At 45.7% G+C, this 20,890-nt stretch overlaps 1 protein-coding gene across 3 annotated transcripts in view; it reads right to left on the bottom strand.

Moving 5' to 3' along the window:
* Window positions 1-20,890, bottom strand: part of LOC110498123 (FYVE, RhoGEF and PH domain-containing protein 4) — a 110,876-nt gene that overhangs the window by 39,781 nt on the left and 50,205 nt on the right. The window contains exon 1 of one of the 3 annotated variants that reach the window (XM_090210694.1): window positions 13,534-13,699. The exons of the other annotated variants lie outside the window; for them this stretch is intronic. The gene's annotated coding sequence lies outside the window, so the exon portion shown is untranslated. Of the gene's footprint in view, window positions 1-13,533; window positions 13,700-20,890 lie in introns of those variants that run through there. 3 annotated transcript variants of the gene reach the window in all.

Below are 20,890 nucleotides of genomic sequence, written 5' to 3'. Positions count from 1 at the left end.
CAGGTAAATTGATAAAGCACACTTTCTGTAACCTAAATGTCAACTTTTCTGGACATCGCATCGTTGTTGTTACCTGTATAGATTGTTTTTTAATGTTTTCAGTGTATTTTGAACACTTTCAGACAATAAAATACAAATAAAAATGACAGCACTAAAATTACAAAAGGTAAACTTGACAGTCCTAATAAATGTAGCTACTTGGCTCAGCTTCTCTAGAGAAATGGAGACTTAGCAGATCTGCTGTAGTGAAAAGGAGAGTTAAACCCAGTATTCCAGTAATGCAGTTACAGACTGAATTCCCTGAGACACTGAGGCCAGAGGATCCACAACAACACAGAGACAGACAGGAGGATTTACAGTTAGGCCTGGGATTAAACGGCTGTGTTGAACCACCCAGACCTTTAGATTAACCCTCCCCTCATCCACAGCCCAATTTTAGATTATAGGCTACCCCCTCTGAGGCTGGGCACTTGGGAAAACTGGGAGAGAGGGAGGGAGAGAGAAAGGGAGAGAGGGGGGGAATAAGCACAGAGCAAAAGGAGAAATACAGTTGAAAGAGGAAAAGGACAGATGAACGGAGAGAGAAAGGGAGGAAGCAGACTAGTGGATGAGAAGAGGGAGGAAGAGTAGACGGATAAAGAGAGAGAAAGGGAGGAAGCAGACTAGTGGATGAGAAGAGGGAGGAAGAGTAGACGGATAAAGAGAGAGAAAGGGAGGAAGCAGACTAGTGGATGAGAAGAGGGAGGAAGAGTAGACGGATAAAGAGAAAGAAAGGGAGGAAGCAGACTAGTGGATGAGAAGAGGGAGGAAGAAAGAGACGGATAAAGAGAGAGAAAGGGAGGAAGCAGACTAGTGGATGAGAAGAGGGAGGAAGAGTAGACAGATAAAGAGAGAGAAAGGGAGGAAGCAGACTAGTGGATGAGAAGAGGGAGGAAGAGTAGACGGATAAAGAGAGAGAAAGGGAGGAAGCAGACTAGTGGATGAGAAGAGGGAGGAAGAGTAGACGGATAAAGAGAGAGAAAGTGTGGCACAGAAAGGAGAAACTCATTCATCATTACTGCTCTAAGCGATACACAGATATGAAAATAGAACAGCAGAGAGAGAGACACACGGGCCTCCTTCAGACCCTGCCTGTGAACCTGTGTGCTGCTGAGGGGAGCGTTTCTCCAGCCCAGAATGCACTGCCCTCTGCATCTCATCTGGATGGGACCATATTCATCTTTTCATTGTATTACTTTCACTTTCTCTCTGCCCTAAATTGACATGAACATAAATATAACAAATATACCTGAGCTGTGAACATGCTGTAGGACTCTTTCTGATAACTGAGACCACAAAAGACTGCGAGCGACCAACATAGTGTAGCAAAGATAGAATGTGTGTAGTGACACCTCTAACCCCACACTCCCATGCTCATATTGACCTAACACCACAACTTGGTTAAAATAAGAAACACTGACAGTGTTATCACCTAGGGCTGGACGGAGGAAGGAGAGTGCTTTAAGTACACCATGGTCACATCTACACAGTACAGTAAGTACACCATAGTCACATCTACACAGTACAGTAAGTACACCATGGTCACATCTACACAGTACAGTAAGTACACCACGGTCACATCTACACAGTACAGTAAGTACACCACAGTCACATCTACACAGTACAGTAAGTACACCACGGTCACATCTACACAGTACAGTAAGTACACCACAGTCACATCTACACAGTACAGTAAGTACACCATGGTCACATCTACACAGTACAGTAAGTACACCATAGTCACATCTACACAGTACAGTAAGTACACCATGGTCACATCTACACAGTACAGTAAGTACACCACGGTCACATCTACACAGTACAGTAAGTACACCACAGTCACATCTACACAGTACAGTAAGTACACCACGGTCACATCTACACAGTACAGTAAGTACACCACAGTCACATCTACACAGTACAGTAAGTACACCATGGTCACATCTACACAGTACAGTAAGTACACCGTGGTCACATCTACACAGTACAGTAAGTACACCATGGTCACATCTACACAGTACAGTAAGTACACCGTGGTCACATCTACACAGTACAGTAAGTACACCGTGGTCACATCTACACAGTACAGTAAGTACACCATGGTCACATCTACACAGTACAGTAAGTACACCATGGTCACATCTGCACAGTACAGTAAGTACACCATGGTCACATCTACACAGTACAGTAAGTACACCATGGTCACATCTACACAGTACAGTAAGTACACCATGGTCACATCTACACAGCACTATAGGGCCTGTCACTTCACAAAGGTTAAATACATAACTTAAGGACACATAAAGCGAGACAGAGAGAGAGAGAGAGAGAGAGAGAGAGAGAGGGGGGGGGGAGAAGCAGTGCAAGAGAGAGAGAGAGAAGCAGTGCGAGAGAGAGAGAGAGAGAGAGAGAGAGAGAGAGAGAGAAGCAGTGAGAGAGAGAGAGAGAGGGGGGGGAGAAGCAGTGCGAGAGAGAGAGAGAGAGAGAGAGAGAGAGAGAGAGAGAGAGAGAGAGAGAGAGAGTGAGAGAGAACGCTTGTGTGAAGTCTGGAATCTCTTGTGTAGTTTTGAGGGATTCTGGGCAGCAGCTACAATGAGACAGTGCTCTGACCAAGCATTAGGCCAGAGATATGAATACAGTATTTGTGCCAATTCTGATCCACTGGTTCACATGAGGCAAGAGAGTTAATGTGATATTTTCCTCTGAGATTGAATTGTAATGAGTTATACTGTGATGTGTAGGGCATCCTCACTAGGCTAATACACTCACAAGAGCCATTTCATCTGCACATCAAATATTAAAGAGAAAAACAGACACACTACCTTGTAAAATAATGATAGGCACACACACATGGACGCACACACACACACACACACACACACACACACACACACACACACACACACACACACACACACACACGGAAGAGTAAGAGGACACATGCAAAATGTTCTGATCTTTCTTCATTTTAACCACAAGCAGCACCCACTTCCCACAGTTTGCTGTTACAACAGTGACAGTCAGGATGGGTGTTTAGGGGAAGAGTGGACATGCTTAGTGTGGGGCCATGGGGGGGGGGGGGGGGGGGGGGGGGGGGGCTGTGTGTGAGTGGGGGTGGGGGGGTATGATATCCTGGTGCAGGGATTAAAGCAGAGGGCTTTCTCCACCCACCATCTGGACTCCTCATGACATGCTTGCCTGCTGTTCTCTCTTTCTCTCACACACACACACACACACACACACACACACACACACTTTCCCTAAGAGGGTGTTGTGTTACCAAAGCAGCCATGAAAACACACCTACCACAGGTTGAGGAGTACAAAGACAGGCAACTCAACATGTCCAATGATGCTTCACTGTGGGGGCAATGTCCGGCAACGGCTCTAACCCAAAACTTCCTCTTCCTGTCACTGCACTTCCTGTTTTTCAGTTCCTTGTTCCTGACCCCCACACACACCCCTCTCCTTAAACATTAAGTCCTAACACAGGACAACAAAGCTGTGACTGAGGAACTCAGCCCAGTGCAGCCAAGGGACTGGACAGGCATGAGGAGTGATGGGGAGCCAGAGGTCACTGAGAGGTTACAGTACTGAATCAATAAGGTACTGTTCACTTCTGAGGAAGGAGGAAGAAGTATTCAGTTAGACATCTGAGGTGATACAGAGTCAGAGATGACAGGGATTTTCCTTGTAGATCAAGAGTGATAGGCTGAGATGTTATGAAAGAAAAACTAGTGACTATACAAAGCTCTGATGAAGACATAGGGAAGTGATATGGTCACAGTCACAGTGCCTTCCACAGTGTGGAGGTATGAATCAATAATGTCTTGTTTTTATATGGAAAAATGACCATATAATCCTGGCCTTCAGGGCAGATGACCTGCACATCACCTGGGAGCTAATGAGCTGTGGTGTTTACGATTAAGATTAATTGTTTGCAATTCATTGTCAAATAGCTCACAAGGTCCAACCGAAATCTGACTTCCGCTTTTAACCCAACCCCTCCGAAAGACACACATACATACAGTACCAGTCAAAAGTTTGGACACACCTACTTATTCAAGGGTTTCTCTTAATTTTGACTATTTTCTACATTGTAGAATAATAGTGAAGACATCAAAACTATGAAATAACACAAATGGAATCATGTAGTCACCAAAAAAGTGATAAACAAATCAAAATATATTTTATATTTCAGATTCTTCAAAGTAGCCACCCTTGATTACAGCTTTGTACACTCTTGGCATTCTCTCAACCAGCTTCAGGAGGTAGTCACCTGGAAAGCATTTCAATTAACAGGTGTGCCTTGTTAAATTTTAATTTGTGTAATTTCTTTCCTTCTTAATGCTTTTGAGTCAATCAGTCGTGTTGTGAAACGGTAGGGGTGGTATACAGAAGATAGCTCTATTTAGTAAAAGACCAAGTCCATAATATGGCAAGAACAGCTCAAATAAGCAAAGAGAAACGACAGTCCACCAATTTAAGACATGAAGGTCAGTCAATATAGAACATTTCACAAACTTTGAACGTTTCTTCAAGTACAGTCGCAAAAACCATCAAGCGCTATGATGAAACTGGCACTCATGTCGACCGCGACAGGAAAGGAAGACCCAGAGTTACCTCTGCTGCAGAGGATAAGTTCATTAGAGTTACCAGCCTCAGAAATTGAAGCCCAAATAAATGCTTCACAGAGTTCAAGTAACAGACACATCTCAACATAAACTGTTCAGAGGAGACTGCTGCAAAGAAACCATTACAAAAGGGCAATAAGAAGAAGAGACTTGCTTGGGCCAACAAACATGAGCAATGGACATTAGACTGGTGGAAATCTGTCCTTTGGTCTGATGAGTCAAAATTCAAGATTTTTGGTTCCAACCGCAGTGTCTTTATGAGACGCAGAGTAAGTGAACCAATGATCTCCGCATGTGTGGTTGCCACCGTGAAGCAAGGAGGAGGAGGTGTGATGGTATGGGGGTGCTTTGCTGGTGACACTGTCAGTGATTTCTCCTCTGTTCCTCTGGTGATGTACAGTGCCTTGCGAAAGTATTCGGCCCCCTTGAACTTTGCAACCTTTTGCCACATTTCAGGCTTCAAACATAAAGATATAAAACTGTATTTTTTTGTGAAGAATCAACAACAAGTGGGACACAATCATGAAGTGGAACGACATTTATTGGATATTTCAAACTTTTTTAACAAATCAAAAACTGAAAAATTGGGCGTACAAAATTATTCAGCCCCTTTACTTTCAGTGCAGCAAACTCTCTCCAGAAGTTCAGTGAGGATCTCTGAATGATCCAATGTTGACCTAAATGACTAATGATGATAAATACAATCCACCTGTGTGTAATCAAGTCTCCGTATAAATGCACCTGCACTGTGATAGTCTCAGAGGTCCGTTAAAAGCGCAGAGAGCATCATGAAGAACAAGGAACACACCAGGCAGGTCCGAGATACTGTTGTGAAGAAGTTTAAAGCCGGATTTAGATACAAAAAGATTTCCCAAGCTTTAAACATCCCAAGGAGCACTGTGCAAGCGATAATATTGAAATGGAAGGAGTATCAGACCACTGCAAATCTACCAAGACCTGGCCGTCCCTCTAAACTTTCAGCTCATACAAGGAGAAGACTGATCAGAGATGCAGCCAAGAGGCCCATGATCACTCTGGATGAACTGCAGAGATCTACAGCTGAGGTAGGAGACTCTGTCCATAGGACAACAATCAGTCGTATATTGCACAAATCTGGCCTTTATGGAAGAGTGGCAAGAAGAAAGCCATTTCTTAAAGATATCCATAAAAAGTGTTGTTTAAAGTTTGCCACAAGCCACCTGGGAGACACACCAAACATGTGGAAGAAGGTGCTCTGGTCAGATGAAACCAAAATGGAACTTTTTGGCAACAATGCAAGACGTTATGTTTGGCGTAAAAGCAACACATGTCATCACCCTGAACACACCATCCCCACTGTCAAACATGGTGGTGGCAGCATCATGGTTTGGGCCTGCTTTTCTTCAGCAGGGACAGGGAAGATGGTTAAAATTGATGGGAAGACGGATGGAGCCAAATACAGGACCATTCTGGAAGCAAACCTGATGGAGTCTGCAAAAGACCTGAGACTGGGACGGAGATTTGTCTTCCAACAAGACAATGATCCAAAACATAAAGCAAAATCTACAATGGAATGGTTCAAAAATAAACATATCCAGGTGTTAGAATGGCCAAGTCAAAGTCCAGACCTGAATCCAATCGAGAATCTGTGGAAAGAACTGAAAACTGCTGTTCACAAATGCTCTCCATCCAACCTCACTGAGCTCGAGCTGTTTTGCAAGGAGGAATGGGAAAAAATTTCAGTCTCTCGATGTGCAAAACTGATAGAGACATACCCCAAGCGACTTACAGCTGTAATCGCAGCAAAAGGTGGCGCTACAAAGTATTAACTTAAGGGGGCTGAATAATTTTGCACGCCCAATTTTTTAGTTTTTGATTTGTTAAAAAAGTTTGAAATATCCAATAAATGTCGTTCCACTTCATGATTGTGTCCCACTTGTTGTTGATTCTTCACAAAAAAATACAGTTTTATATCTTTATGTTTGAAGCCTGAAATGTGGCAAAAGGACGCAAAGTTCAAGGGGGCCGAATACTTTCGCAAGGCACTGTAGAGGTTAATCCAGGTCCTGCAATGCCTAGCTCCACTCCCACTCCCCAGGTGCTCTCATTTGTTGACTTCTGTAAACGTAAAAGCCTTGGTTTCATGCATGTTAACATTAGAAGCCTACTCCCTAAGTTTGTTTTACTCACTGCTTTAGCACACTCTGCCAACCCGGATGGATGTCTTATTCGTGTCTGAATCCTGGCTTAGGAAAACCACCAAAAACCTTGAAATCTCCATCGCTAACTATAACATTTTCCGCCAAGATAGAACTGCCAAAGGGGGCAGTGTTGTAATCTACTGCAAAGATTGCCTGCAGAGTTCTGTATTACTATCCAAGTCTGTAACCGAACAATTCGAGCTTCTACTTCTAAAAATTCACCTTTCCAGAAACAAGTCTCTCACTGTTTCCGCTTGCGAGCAAGCCTTTCTAATTGACCTGGCCGGGGTATCCTGGAATGACATTGACCTCATTCCGTCATTAGATGATGCCTGGTTATTCTTTAAAATGGCCTTCCTCACCATCTTAAATAAGCATGCCCCATTCAAAAAATGTAGAACTAGGAATAGATATAGTCCTTGGTTCACTCCAGACCTGTCTGCCTTTGACCAGCACAAAAACATCCTGTGGCGTTCTGCATTAGCATCGAATAGCCGCCGTGATATGCAACTTTCAGGGAAGTTAGGAACAAATATACACAGGCAGTTAGGAAAGCTAAGGCCAGCTTTTTCAAACAGAAATTTGCATCCTGTAGTACTAACTCAAAAAAGTTCTGGGACACTAAAGTCCATGGAGAAAAAGAGCACCTCCTCCCAGCTGCCCACTGCTCTGAGGCTAGGAAACACTGTCACCACCAATACATCCACGATAATTGAGAATTTCAATAAGCATTTCTCTACGGCTGGCCATGATTTCCACCGGGCTACCCCTATCCCGGTCAACTGCCCGGCACCCTCCACAGCAAACAGCCAATTTCTCCTTCTCCCAAATCCAGTCAGCTGATGTTCTGAAAGAGCGGCAAAATCTGGACCCCAACAAATCAGCCTTCGAAAGCCGAGGTAAAAAAAACAGACTACCGACCATTTCGAATCCCACCGTACCTTCTCCACTATGCAATCTGGTTTTAGAGCTGGTCATGGGTGCACCAAAGTCCCACTCAAGGTCCTAAATGACATCATAACCGCCATCGATAAGAGATATGACTGTGCAGCCGTATTCATCGACCTGGCCAAGGCTTTCGACTCTGTCAATCACCACATTCTTATTGGCAGACTCGACAGCCTTGGTTTCTCAAATGATTGCCTCGCCTGGTTTACCAACCAGTTCTCTGATAGATTTCAGTGTGTCAAATCGGAGGGCCTGTTATCCGGACCTCTGGCAGTCTCTATGGGGGTGCCAAGAGGTTCAATCCTCGGGCCGACTCTCCTCTCTGTATACATCATTGATGTTGCTCTTGCTGCTGATGATTCTCTGGTACACCTCTACGCAGACAAAATCCATTCTGTATACTTCTGGCCCCTCTTTGGACACTGTGTTAACTAACCTCCAGGCGAGCTTCAATGCCATACAACTCTCTTTGGCCTCCAACTGCTCTTAAACGCAGGGAAAACTAAATGCATGCTATTCAACCGATCACTGCCCGCACCTGCTCGCCCGTCCAGCATCACTACTCTGGACGGCTCTGACTTAGGTATTCGTAGTTATCCACGTATTCTAGGTGTCTGGTTAGACTGTAAACTCTCCTTCCAGACTCACATTAAGCATCTCCAATCCAAAATTAAATCTAGAATCCTATATCGCAACAAAGCATCCTTCACTCATGCCGCCAAACATACCCTCAGAAAACTGACTATCCTACCGATCCTCGACTTCGGTGATGTCATCTATAAAATAGCCTCCAACACTCTACTCAACAAACTGGATGCAGTCTATCACAGTGCCATCCGTTTTGTCACCAAAGCCCCATACACTACCCACCATTGCGACCTGTATGCACTCGTTGGTAGGCCCTCGCTTCATACTCGTCGCCAAACCCACTGGCTACAGGTTATCTACAAGTCTATCTACAAGTCTCTGCTTGGTTAAGCCCCGCCTTATCTCAGCTCACTTATCTCAGCACCCACTCGTAGCACGCGCTCCAGCAGGTATATCTCACTGGTCACCCCCAAAGCCAATTCCTCCTTTGGTCGTCTTTCCTTCCAGTTCTTTGCTGCCAATGACTGGAACGAACGGCAAAAATCACTGAAGCTGGAGACTCATATCTCCCTCACTAGCTTTAAGCACCAGCTGTCGGAGCAGCTCACAGATCACTGCACCTGTACATAGCCCATCTGTAAACAGCCCATCTATCTACCTACCTCATCCCCATACAGTATTTATTTATTTATCTTGCTCCTTTGCCCCCCAGTATCTCTACTTGCACATTCATCTTCTGCACAGCTACCATTCCAGTGTTTAATTGCTATATTGTAATTACTTTGCCACCATGGCCTATTTATTGCCTTAACTCCCTTATATTACCTCATTTGCACTCACTGTACATAGACTTTTTGTTGTATTTTTTTTCTACTGTATTATTGACTATGTTTTGTTAATTCCATGTGTAACTCTGTGTTGTTGTATGTGTTGAATTGCTATGCTTTATCTTGGCCAGGTCACAGTTGCAAATGAGAACTTGTTCTCAACTAGCCTACCTGGTTAAATAAAGGTGAAAAAAAAGTTTTATTTAGAATTCAAGGCACACTTAACCAGCATGGCTACCACAACATTCTGCAGTGATACACCATCCCATCTGGTTTGTGCTTAGTGGGACTATAATTTGTTTTTCCACAGGACAATGACCCAACACACCTCCAGGCTGTGTAAGGGCTATTTTACATGGAAGGAGAGGGATGGAGTGCAGCATTAGATGACCTGGCCTCCACAATCACCCGATCTCAACCCAATTGAGATGGTTTGGGATGAGTTGGACTGTAGAGTGAAGGAAAAGCAGCCAACAGGTGCTCAGCATATGTGGGAACTCCTTCAAGACTGTTGGTTGAAGCGGGTTGACATAATGCCAAAAGTGTGCAAAGCTGTCATCAAGGCAAAGGGTGGCTACTTTGAAGAATATAAAATATATTTGGATTTGTTTAACACTACATGATTCCGTATCTGTTATTTAATAGTTTTGATGTCTACAATGTAGAAAATAGTAAAAATAAAGAAAAACCCTTGAATGAGTAGGTGTGTCCAAACTTTTGACTGGTACTGTACATATACAGGTTTTGGAAAGGTGCAGGAGGCTGCGTCTGGGGAACTGTTGTTGTGGGGGTAAGTGCCTTGCTCAAGGGCACAACGGCATGCAATGGCATCTAGGATTTGATACCAGAACTAGCGACCCTCCGGTTGCTGGCTCAACTCTCTAACCGCAAGGCAAACCTGCCACCATCTACCGCCGTGTGTGTTATTGTGTGTGTGCGCACACTCCATTAATTTCTAGTGCCGTACACTCATCATGTCCCTGCAGTGAGAGGACACTGGCCCTGATTCCATATACCCATTTCAATTGAATACATGCAGTTAATAATACATGCAGCAATACAGTAATACATGCAGCAATACAGAAATGCATGCTGCAATATAATAACACATGCAGCAATACAGTAATACATGCAGCAATACAGAAATGCATGCTGCAATATAATAACACATGCAGCAATACAGTATCACATGCAGCAATACAGTAATACATGCAGAAATACAGTAACACATGCCGCAATAAAGTATCACATGCAGCAATACAGTAACACATGCAGCAATACAGTAACACATGCAGCAATACAGTAATACATGCAGCAATACAGTAACACATGCAGCAATACAGTAATACATGCAGCAATACAGTAATACATGCAGCAATACAGTAATACATGCAGCAATACAGTATCACATGCAGCAATACAGTAACACATGCAGAAATACAGTAACACATGCAGCAATACAGTATCACATGCAGCAATACAGTAACACATGCAGCAATACAGTAACACATGCAGCAATACAGTAACACATGCAGCAATACAGTAACACATGGAGCAATACAGTATCACATGCAGCAATACAGTAACACATGCAGAAATACAGTAACACATGCAGCAATACAGTATCAGATGCCTCTTCAACCTCAGGAGGCTGAAGAAATTCGGCTTGTCACCAAAAGCACTCACAAACTTCTACAGATGCACAATCGAGAGCATCCTGTCGGGCTGTATCACCGCCTGGTACGGCAACTGCTCCGCCCACAACCGTAAGGCTCTCCAGAGGGTAGTGAGGTCTGCACAACGCATCACCGGGGCCAAACTACCTGCCCTCCAGGACACCTACACCACCCGATGTCACAGGAAGGCCATAAAGATCATCAAGGACAACAACCACCCGAGCCACTGCCTGTTCACCCCGCTATCATCCAGAAGGCGAGGTCAGTACAGGTGCATCAAAGCTGGGACCGAGAGACTGAAAAACAGCTTCTATCTCAAGGCCATCAGACTGTTAAACAGCCACCACTAACATTGAGTGGCTGCTGCCAACACACTGACTCAACTCCAGCCACTTTAATAATGGGAATTGATGGGAAATTATGTAAAATATATCACTAGCCACTTTAAACAATGCTACCTAATATAATGTTTACATACCCTACATTATTCATCTCATATGTATATGTATATACTGTACTCTATATCATCTACTGCATCTTTATGTAATACATGTATCACTAGCCACTTTAACTATGCCACTTTGTTTACATACTCATCTCATATGTATATACTACACTCAATACCATCTACTGTATCTTGCCTATGCCGCTCTGTACCATCACTCATTCATATATCTTTATGTACATGTTCTTTATCCCCTTACACTTGTGTCTATAAGGTAGTAGTTTTGGAATTGTTAGCTAGATTACTTGTTGGTTATTACTGCATTGTCGGAACTAGAAGCACAAGCATTTCGCTACACTCGCATTAACATCTGCTAACCATGTGTATGTGACAAATAAAATGTGATTTGACTTGATTTGAGATGCAGCAATACAGTAATACATGCAGCAATACAGTAATACATGCAGCAATACATGCAGCAATACATGCAGCAATACAGTAATATATGCAACAATACAGTAACACATGCAGCAATACAGTAAGACATGCAACAATACAGTAATACATGCAACAATAAAGTTAATACATGCAGCAATACATGCAGAAATACAGTAATACATGCAGCAATGCAGTTAATACATGCAGCAATACATGCAGAAATACAGTTAATACATGCAGCAATACATGCAGAAATACAGTAATACATGCAGCAATGCAGTTAATACATGCAGCAATACAGTAATACATGCAGCAATACAGTCAACAAAAAAGTTAATACATGCAGCAATACATGCAGAAATACAGTAATACATGCAGCAATGCAGTTAATACATGCAGCAATACAGTCAACAAAAAAGTTAATACATGCAGCAATACATGCAGAAATACAGTAATACATGCAGCAATGCAGTTAATACATGCAGCAATACAGTCAACAAAAAAGTTAATACATGCAGCAATACATGCAGAAATACAGTAATACATGCAGCAATGCAGTTAATACATGCAGTAATACATGCAGCAATACAGTTAATACATGCAGCAATACATGCAGCAAAATAGTTAATACATGCAGCAATACATGCAACAACACAGTAATACATGCAGCAATACATGCAGCAAAATAGTTAATACATGCAGCAATACATGCAACAACACAGTAATACATGCAGCAATACATGCAGCAAAATAGTTAATACATGCAGCAATACATGCAACAACACAGTAATACATGCAGCAATACATGCAGCAAAATAGTTAATACATGCAGCAATACATGCAGCAAAATAGTTAGTACATGCAGCAATACATGCAGCAAAATAGTTAATACATGCAGCAATACATGCAGCAAAATAGTTAATACATGCAGCAATACATGCAGCAAAATAGTTAATACATGCAGCAATACATGCAGCAAAATAGTTAATACATGCAGCAATACATGCAGCAAAATAGTTAATACATGCAGCAATACATGCAGCAAAATAGTTAATACATGCAGCAAAACATGCAGAAATACAGTAATACATGCAGTGACAGCAAATACTGTGGCTGAGCAGAGTTACTGTGTCATTGACATCCCTTCACCATATAACCAAGCGGTGCTATAACACACACACACACACACGTCAGTCCTGACAAGAACTACTTCAGAAAAATACAAGTTCTATATAAAGCCCTGCTACACTCTGAGAAAAAACTAACCAACATTAATATCTTCAACTGATTCTACACCAGATACACATGACAAACAGATCACTTATCATCGGGCCTAAACTATACACAGGCCTAACTGTACAACTCAACTCCTGACCACAACTGCACTGCTCTCAGTCATAAACACAGCAAATAATTTTGGCATGAAATATTCTCACACAATAGGACATAATCTACAGTAAGTTAACATACAGTAGGATATAACCTACAGCAAGATTTAAAACCTATAGTAGGACGTAACCTACAGTAAGACTTAACCTACAGTAGGATAGAACCTACAGTAGGATATCACCTACAGTAAGATGTAACTTACAGTAGGACATAACCTACCTAAATACATGTACATCATTATGTACAGTTGCTGTTCTACATACAGTATCTACACAAAGTTACTTTTCCTCAGCAGGAAGCAATGTATTTCAGGATATATCTGACAGGGTGTGTGGGTGTTTGCAGTTATTAAAAGTAAACAATACTCAACAAAACTATCTGGACAGTTCCTGAGTAATCTCTTCTCCAATGTGGCTGTATTCCCCCTGCTGCATCTCTGTACTACACTGCCTCTCCATGTCCCAGTTTGACCAGAAAAGCAGATCACAGGAAGTTAGTTAGTTTGGTCCTGTCCTACGCTGCAGGTTTCCTCATCTAGTGGTGGTTGCTGCATTGCTGTGTTTGTGTTGTTTAACCTCAAGGCTCTGCCCTCCCGCCCTGTCTGTCATTGTACAACCGGTTCCCAGGATGCTGCAGGTGTAATCAGGTGTAATCAGGTGTAGGAGGGGCTAGGGACAGACTGGAGTTGTGTGTGTTTGAGATAATGTGTCACTCTCTCTCTCTCGCTCTTACGTCAGGTCATCAGAAGCCCGAGATCTGGTATTATCTCAATCAGGCACAAATCTAATAGCTGACCTGACCACTACATTATAAACATGACAAACTCAACTACGCAGAGGGGAACTTGCAGATTGTAACATACTGTTTCACGGAAACATGGCTAGCTTGGGATATGCTATCGGAGTCGGTACAGCCAATGGGATTTTCAGTGCATCGTGCCGACAGGAATAAACATCTCTCCAGTAAGAAGAAGGGCGGGGGTGTATGTTTCATGATTAACGACTCATGGTGGTGTAATCGTAACAACATACAGGAACTCAAAGTCCTTTTGTTCACCTGACCTAGAATTCCTCACAATCAAATGCCGACCGTATTATCTCCCAAGAGAACTCTCCTTGGTTATTGTCACAGCTGTGTACATCCCCCTCAAGCCGATACAAAGACGGCCATCAAGGAACTTCACTGGACTTTATGCAAACTGGAAACCATATATACCGAGGCTGCATTTATTGTAGTAGGGATTTTAACAAAGCAAATTTGAAAACGAGGCTACCTAAATTCTATCAGCATATCGAATGCAGTATCGAATGCATGGTCGAGTAACACGCTCGACCATTGCTACTCTAAATTCTGCGATGCATACAAGGCCCTCCCCCGCCCTCCTTTTGGCAAATCTGACCATGACTCCATCTTGTTGCTCCCTTCCTATAGGCAGAAACTAAAACAGGAAGCGCCCATGCTTAGGTCTATCCAACGCTGGTCTGACCAATCGGGTTCGACGCTTTAAGATTGTTTTGATCACGTGGACTGGGATATGTTCCGGTTAGCTTCAGAGAATAACATTGACATATACGCTGACTCAGTGAGCAAGTTTATAAGGAAGTGTACAGGAGATGTTGTACCTACTGTGACTATTAAAACCTTCCCTAACCAGAAACCGTGGATTGATGACAGCATTCGTGCTAAACTGAAAGCACGTTTCACTGGGAATATGGTCGAACACAAACAGTGTAGTTATTCCCTACGTATGGCACTCAAACAGTCAAAACGTCAGTATAGAGACAAAGTGGAGTCGCAATTCAACAGCTCAAACACGAGAATGTATGTGGCAGGGTCTACAGACAATCACAGATTACAAACAGAAAACCAGCCATGTTGTGGACATTGACGTCTTGATTCCAGACAAACTAAACACCTTCTTGAGTCAAACATTTAAACGTGTTAACCCTCGCAAGGCTGCCTGCCCAGACAGCATCCCTAGCTGCATCCTCAGAGCATGGGCAGACCAGCGGGCTGGTGTGTTAACGGACATATTCAATCAATCCCTATCCCAGTCTGCTGTCCCCACATGCTTCAAGATGGCCACCATTGTTGCTGTTCCAAGAAAGCAAAGGTAACTGAACTAAATGACTATCGCCCCGTAGCACTCACTTCTGTCATTATGAAGTGCTAGTCAAGGATCATATCACCTCCACCAAACCTGTCACCCTAGACCCACTCCAATTTGCTTACCGCCCCAATAGGTCCACAGACGAGGCAATCGCCATCACACTGCACACTGCCCTATTCCATCTGGACAAGAGGAATACCTATGTAAGAATGCTGTTCATTGACTACAGCTCATTATTCAACACCATAGTACCCTCCAAACTCATCATTAAGCTTGAGACTCTGGGTCTCGACCCCGCCCTGTGCAAAAGGGTCCTGGACCTCCTGAAAGGCCGCCCCCAGGTGGTGAAGGTAGGAAACAACATCTCCACTCCGCTGACCCTCAACACTGGGGCCCCACAAGGGTGCGTTCTCAGCCCCCTCCTGTACTCCCTGTTCACCAACAACTGCGTGGCCATGCATGCCTCCAACTCAATCATCAAGATTGCAGACGACACAACAGTGGTAGGCTTGATTACCAACAATGACGAGACAGCCTACAGGGAGGAGGTGAGGGCTCTCAGAATGTGTAAAATAACCTCTCACTCAATGTCAGCAAACAAAACAGATGATCGTGGACTTCAGTAAACAGCAAAGGGAGTACACACCTATCCACATCGATGGGACAGCAGTGGAGAAAGTGGAAAGTTTTAAGTTCCTAGGTGTACATATCACCGACAAACTGAAATGGTCCACCCACACAGACAGTGTGGTGAAGAAGTGGCAAAAACAGCTTCAATCTCAAGGCCATCAGATTGTTAAACAGCCATCACAAGCACAGAGAGGCAGCTGCCTACTTACAGACTTGATATCATTTGTCACTTTATGTTACGGTGCGTGAATGAGGACCCAAAAGCGAATCAACTTAAACAGAGCTTCTTTAATTACCAAACATAGGTAGGCTCAGATGGACCGGCAGATTCCGACAGGACAGGACAAGGTTACAGCAAACATGACGACAGTCTGGTTCAGGCATGAATGACACAAACAAACAAGAATCCGACAAGGACAGGAGCAGAAACAGAGAGAGATATAGGGACCTAATCAGAGGGAAAAAAGGGAACAGGTGGGGAACGGGGTGAATGGGTAGTTAGAGGAGACAAGGGACAGCTGGGGGAAAGCGGGGGAGAAAAGGTAACCTAACACGACCAGCAGAGGGAGACAGGGTGAAGGGAAAGGACAGAGACAAGACAACATGACAGTACATGACAGTACCCCCCCACTCACCGAGCGCCTCCTGGCGCACTCGAGGAGGAAACCTGGCGGCAACGGAGGAAATCATCAATCAGCGCACGGTCCAGCACGTCCCGAGAGGGAACCCAACTCCTCTCCTCAGGACCGTACCCCTCCCAGTCAACTAGGTACTGATGACCACGGCCCCGAGGACGCATGTCCAAGATTTTACGGACCCTGTAGATAGGTGCGCCCTCGACAAGGATGGGGGGGGGGGGGGGGAAGACGAGCGGGGGCGCGAAGAACGGGCTTAACACAGGAGACATGGAAGACCGGGTGGACGCGACGAAGATATCGCGGAAGAAGAAGTCGCACTGCGACAGGATTAATGACCTGAGAGATACGGAATGGACCAATGAACCGCGGGGTCAACTTGCGAGAAGCCGTCTTAAGGGGAAGGTTCTGAGTGGAGAGCCAAACTCTCTGACCGCGACAATATCTAGGGCTCTTAGTTCACAGTCTGCGCCCTATAACGGCAAAGTGCAGACCTGACCCTCTTCCAGGTGCGCTCGCAACGTTGGACAAAAGCCTGAGCGGAGGGGACGCTGGACTCGGCGAACTGAGATGAGAACAACGGAGGCTGGTACCCGAGGCTACTCTGAAAAGGAGATAGCCCGGTCGCAGACGAAGGAAGCGAGTTGTGGGCGTATTCTGCCCAGGGGAGCTGTTCTGACCAAGACGCAGGGTTGCGAAAAGAAAGACTGCGTAAGATGCGACCAATAGTCTGATTGGCCCGTTCTGCTTGACCGTTAGACTGGGGGTGAAAGCCGGAAGAGAGACTGACGGAAGCCCCAATCAAACGGCAAAACTCCCTCCAAAATTGAGACGTGAATTGCGGACCTCTGTCCGAAACGACGTCTGACGGAAGGCCATGAATTCTGAAAACATTCTCGATGATGATTTGTGCCGTCTCTTTAGCAGAAGGAAGCTTAGCAAGGGGAATGAAATGAGCCGCCTTAGAGAACCTATCGACAACCGTAAGAATAACAGTCTTCCCCGCTGACGAAGGCAGTCCGGTGACAAAATCTAAGGCGATGTGAGACCACGGTCGAGAGGGAATAGGAAGCGGCCTGAGACGGCCGGCAGGAGGAGAGTTACCGGACTTAGTCTGCGCGCAGACCGAACAAGCAGCCACGAAACGACGCGTGTCATGCTCCCGGGTGGGCCACCAGAAACGCTGGCGAATGGAAGCAAGCGTACCCCGAACGCCAGGGTGGCCGGCTAACTTGGCAGAGTGAGCCCACTGAAGAACGGCCAGACGAGTAGGAACGGGAACGAAAAGAAGGTTCCTAGGACAAGCGCGCGGCGACGGAGTTTGAGTGAGTGCTTGCTTTACCTGCCTCTCAATTCCCCAGACAGTCAACCCGACAACACGCCCCTCAGGGAGAATCCCCTCGGGGTCAGTGGAGGCTACTGAAGAACTGAAGAGACGAGACAAAGCATCAGGCTTGGTGTTCTTAGAGCCCGGACGATAAGAAATCACGAACTCGAAACGAGCGAAAAACAGCGCCCAACGCGCCTGACGCGCATTAAGTCGTTTGGCAGAACGGATGTACTCAAGGTTCCTATGGTCAGTCCAAACGACAAAAGGAACGGTCGCCCCCTCCAACCACTGTCGCCATTCGCCTAGGGCTAACCGGATGGCGAGCAGTTCGCGGTTACCCACATCATAGTTACGTTCCGACGGCGACAGGCGATGAGAAAAATACGCGCATGGGTGGACCTTGTCGTCAGAGAGGGAGCGCTGAGAAAGGATGGCTCCCACTCCCACCTCTGACGCGTCAACCTCGACAACGAACTGTCTAGAGACGTCAGGTGTAACAAGGATAGGAGCGGATGTAAAACGATTCTTGAGGAGATCAAAAGCTCCCTGGGCGGAAACGGACCACTTAAAGCACGTCTTGACAGAAGTAAGGGCTGTGAGAGGAGCTGCCACCTGACCGAAATTACGGATGAAACGACGATAGAAGTTCGCGAAGCCGAGAAAGCGCTGCAGCTCGACGCGTGACTTAGGGACGGGCCAATCAATGACAGCTTGGACCTTAGCGGGATCCATCTTAATGCCTTCAGCGGAAATAACAGAACCGAGAAATGTGACGGAGGAGGCATGAAAAGTGCACTTCTCAGCCTTCACAAAAAGACAATTCTCTAAAAGGCGCTGGAGGACACGTCGAACGTGCTGAACATGAATCTGGAGTGACGGTGAAAAAATCAGGATATCGTCATGGTAAACGAAAACAAAGATGTTCAGCATGTCTCTCAGGACATCATTGACTAATGCCTGAAAGACAGCTGGAGCGTTAGCGAGGCCGAAAGGAAGAACCCGGTATTCAAAGTGCCCTAACGGAGTGTTAAACGCCGTCTTCCACTCGTCCCCCTCCCTGATGCGCACGAGATGGTAAGCGTTACGAAGGTCCAACTTAGTGAAAAACCTGGCTCCCTGCAGGATCTCGAAGGCTGAAGACATAAGAGGAAGCGGATAACGATTCTTCACTGTTATGTCATTCAGCCCTCGATAATCTATGCAGGGGCGCAGAGACCCGTCCTTCTTCTTGACAAAAAAAAAACCCCGCTCCGGCGGGAGAGGAGGAGGGGACTATGGTACCGGCGTCAAGAGCTACAGACAAATAATCTTCGAGAGCCTTACGTTCGGGAGCCGACAGAGAGTATAGTCTACCCCGGGGGGGGGTGGTTCCCGGAAGGAGATCAATACTACAATCATACGACCGGTGTGGAGGAAGAGAGGTGGCCCTGGACCGACTGAACACCGTGCGCAGATCGTGATATTCCTCCGGCACCCCTGTCAAATCACCAGGCTCCTCCTGTGAAGAAGAGACAGAGGAAACAGGAGGGATAGCAGACATTAAACATTTCACATGACAAGAGACGTTCCAGGAGAGGATAGAATTACTAGACCAATTAATGGAAGGATTATGACAAACTAGCCAGGGATGGCCCAAAACAACAGGTGTAAAAGGTGAACGAAAAATTAAAAAAGAAATGGTTTCACTATGATTACCAGAAACAGTGAGGGTTAAAGGTAGCGTCTCACGCTGAATCCTGGGGAGAGGACTACCATCCAGGGCGAACAAGGCCGTGGGCTCCTTTAACTGTCTGAGAGGAATGTCATGTTCCCGAGCCCAGGTCTCGTCCATAAAACAGCCCTCCGCCCCAGAGTCTATTAAGGCACTGCAGGAAGCTGACGAACCGGTCCAGCGTAGATGGACCGACAAGGTAGTGCAGGATCTTGAAGGAGAGACAGGAGTAGTAGCGCTCACCAGTAGCCCTCCGCTTACTGACGAGCTCTGGCCTTTTACTGGACATGAAGTGACAAAATGACCAGCGGAACCGCAATAGAGACAGAGACGGTTGGTGATTCTCCGTTCCCTCTCCTCAGTCGAGATGCGGATACCTCCCAGCTGCATGGGCTCAGCACCCGAGCCGGCAGAGGAAGATGGTAGTGATGCGGAGAGGGAGGCGACGGAGAGCGCGAGCTCCTTTCCACGAGCTCGGTGACGAAGATCAACCCGTCGCTCAATGCGAATAGCGAGTTCAATCAAGGAATCCACGCTGGAAGGAACCTCCCGGGAGAGAATCTCATCCTTTACCTCTGCGCGGAAACCCTCCAGAAGACGAGCGAGCAAGGCCGGCTCGTTCCAGCCACTGGAGACAGCAAGAGTGCGAAACTCAATAGAGTAGTCTGTTATGGATCGATTGCCTTGACATAGGGAAGACAGGGCCCTGGAAGCCTCCTCCCCAAAAACAGATCGATCAAAAACCCGTATCATCTCCTCCTTAAAGTCTTGATACTGGTTAGTACACTCAGCCCTTGCCTCCCAGATTGCCGTGCCCCACTCACGAGCCCGTCCAATAAGGAGAGATATGACGTAGGCGACACGAGCAGTGCTCCTGGAGTAAGTGTTGGGCTGGAGAGAAAACACAATATCACACTGGGTGAGGAACGAGCGGCATTCAGTGGGCTCCCCAGAGTAACACGGCGGGTTATTGATTCTGGGCTCCGGAGATTCGAAAGCCCTGGAAGTGGCCGGTGGATCGAGGCGGAGATGGTGAACCTGTTCTGTGAGGTTGGAGACTTGGGTGGCCAGGGTCTCAACGGCATGTCGAGCAGCAGACAATTCCTGCTTGTGTCTGCCTAGCATCGCTCCCTGGATCTCGACGGCTGAGTGGAGAGGATCCGAAGTCGCTGGGTCCATTCTTGGTCGGATTCTTCTGTTACGGTGCGTGAATGAGGACCCAAAAGCGAATCAACTTAAACAGAGCTTCTTTAATTACCAAACATAGGTAGGCTCAGATGGACCGGCAGATTCCGACAGGACAGGACAAGG

The sequence above is a fragment of the Oncorhynchus mykiss genome, chromosome 2, assembly GCF_057628025.1.
Source record: "Oncorhynchus mykiss isolate SJ-2025 chromosome 2, ASM5762802v1, whole genome shotgun sequence".
Classification (NCBI taxonomy): domain Eukaryota; kingdom Metazoa; phylum Chordata; class Actinopteri; order Salmoniformes; family Salmonidae; genus Oncorhynchus; species Oncorhynchus mykiss.
Note: the sequence above shows the minus strand (reverse complement) of the source record. Positions and strands in the feature narration are given on the sequence as shown.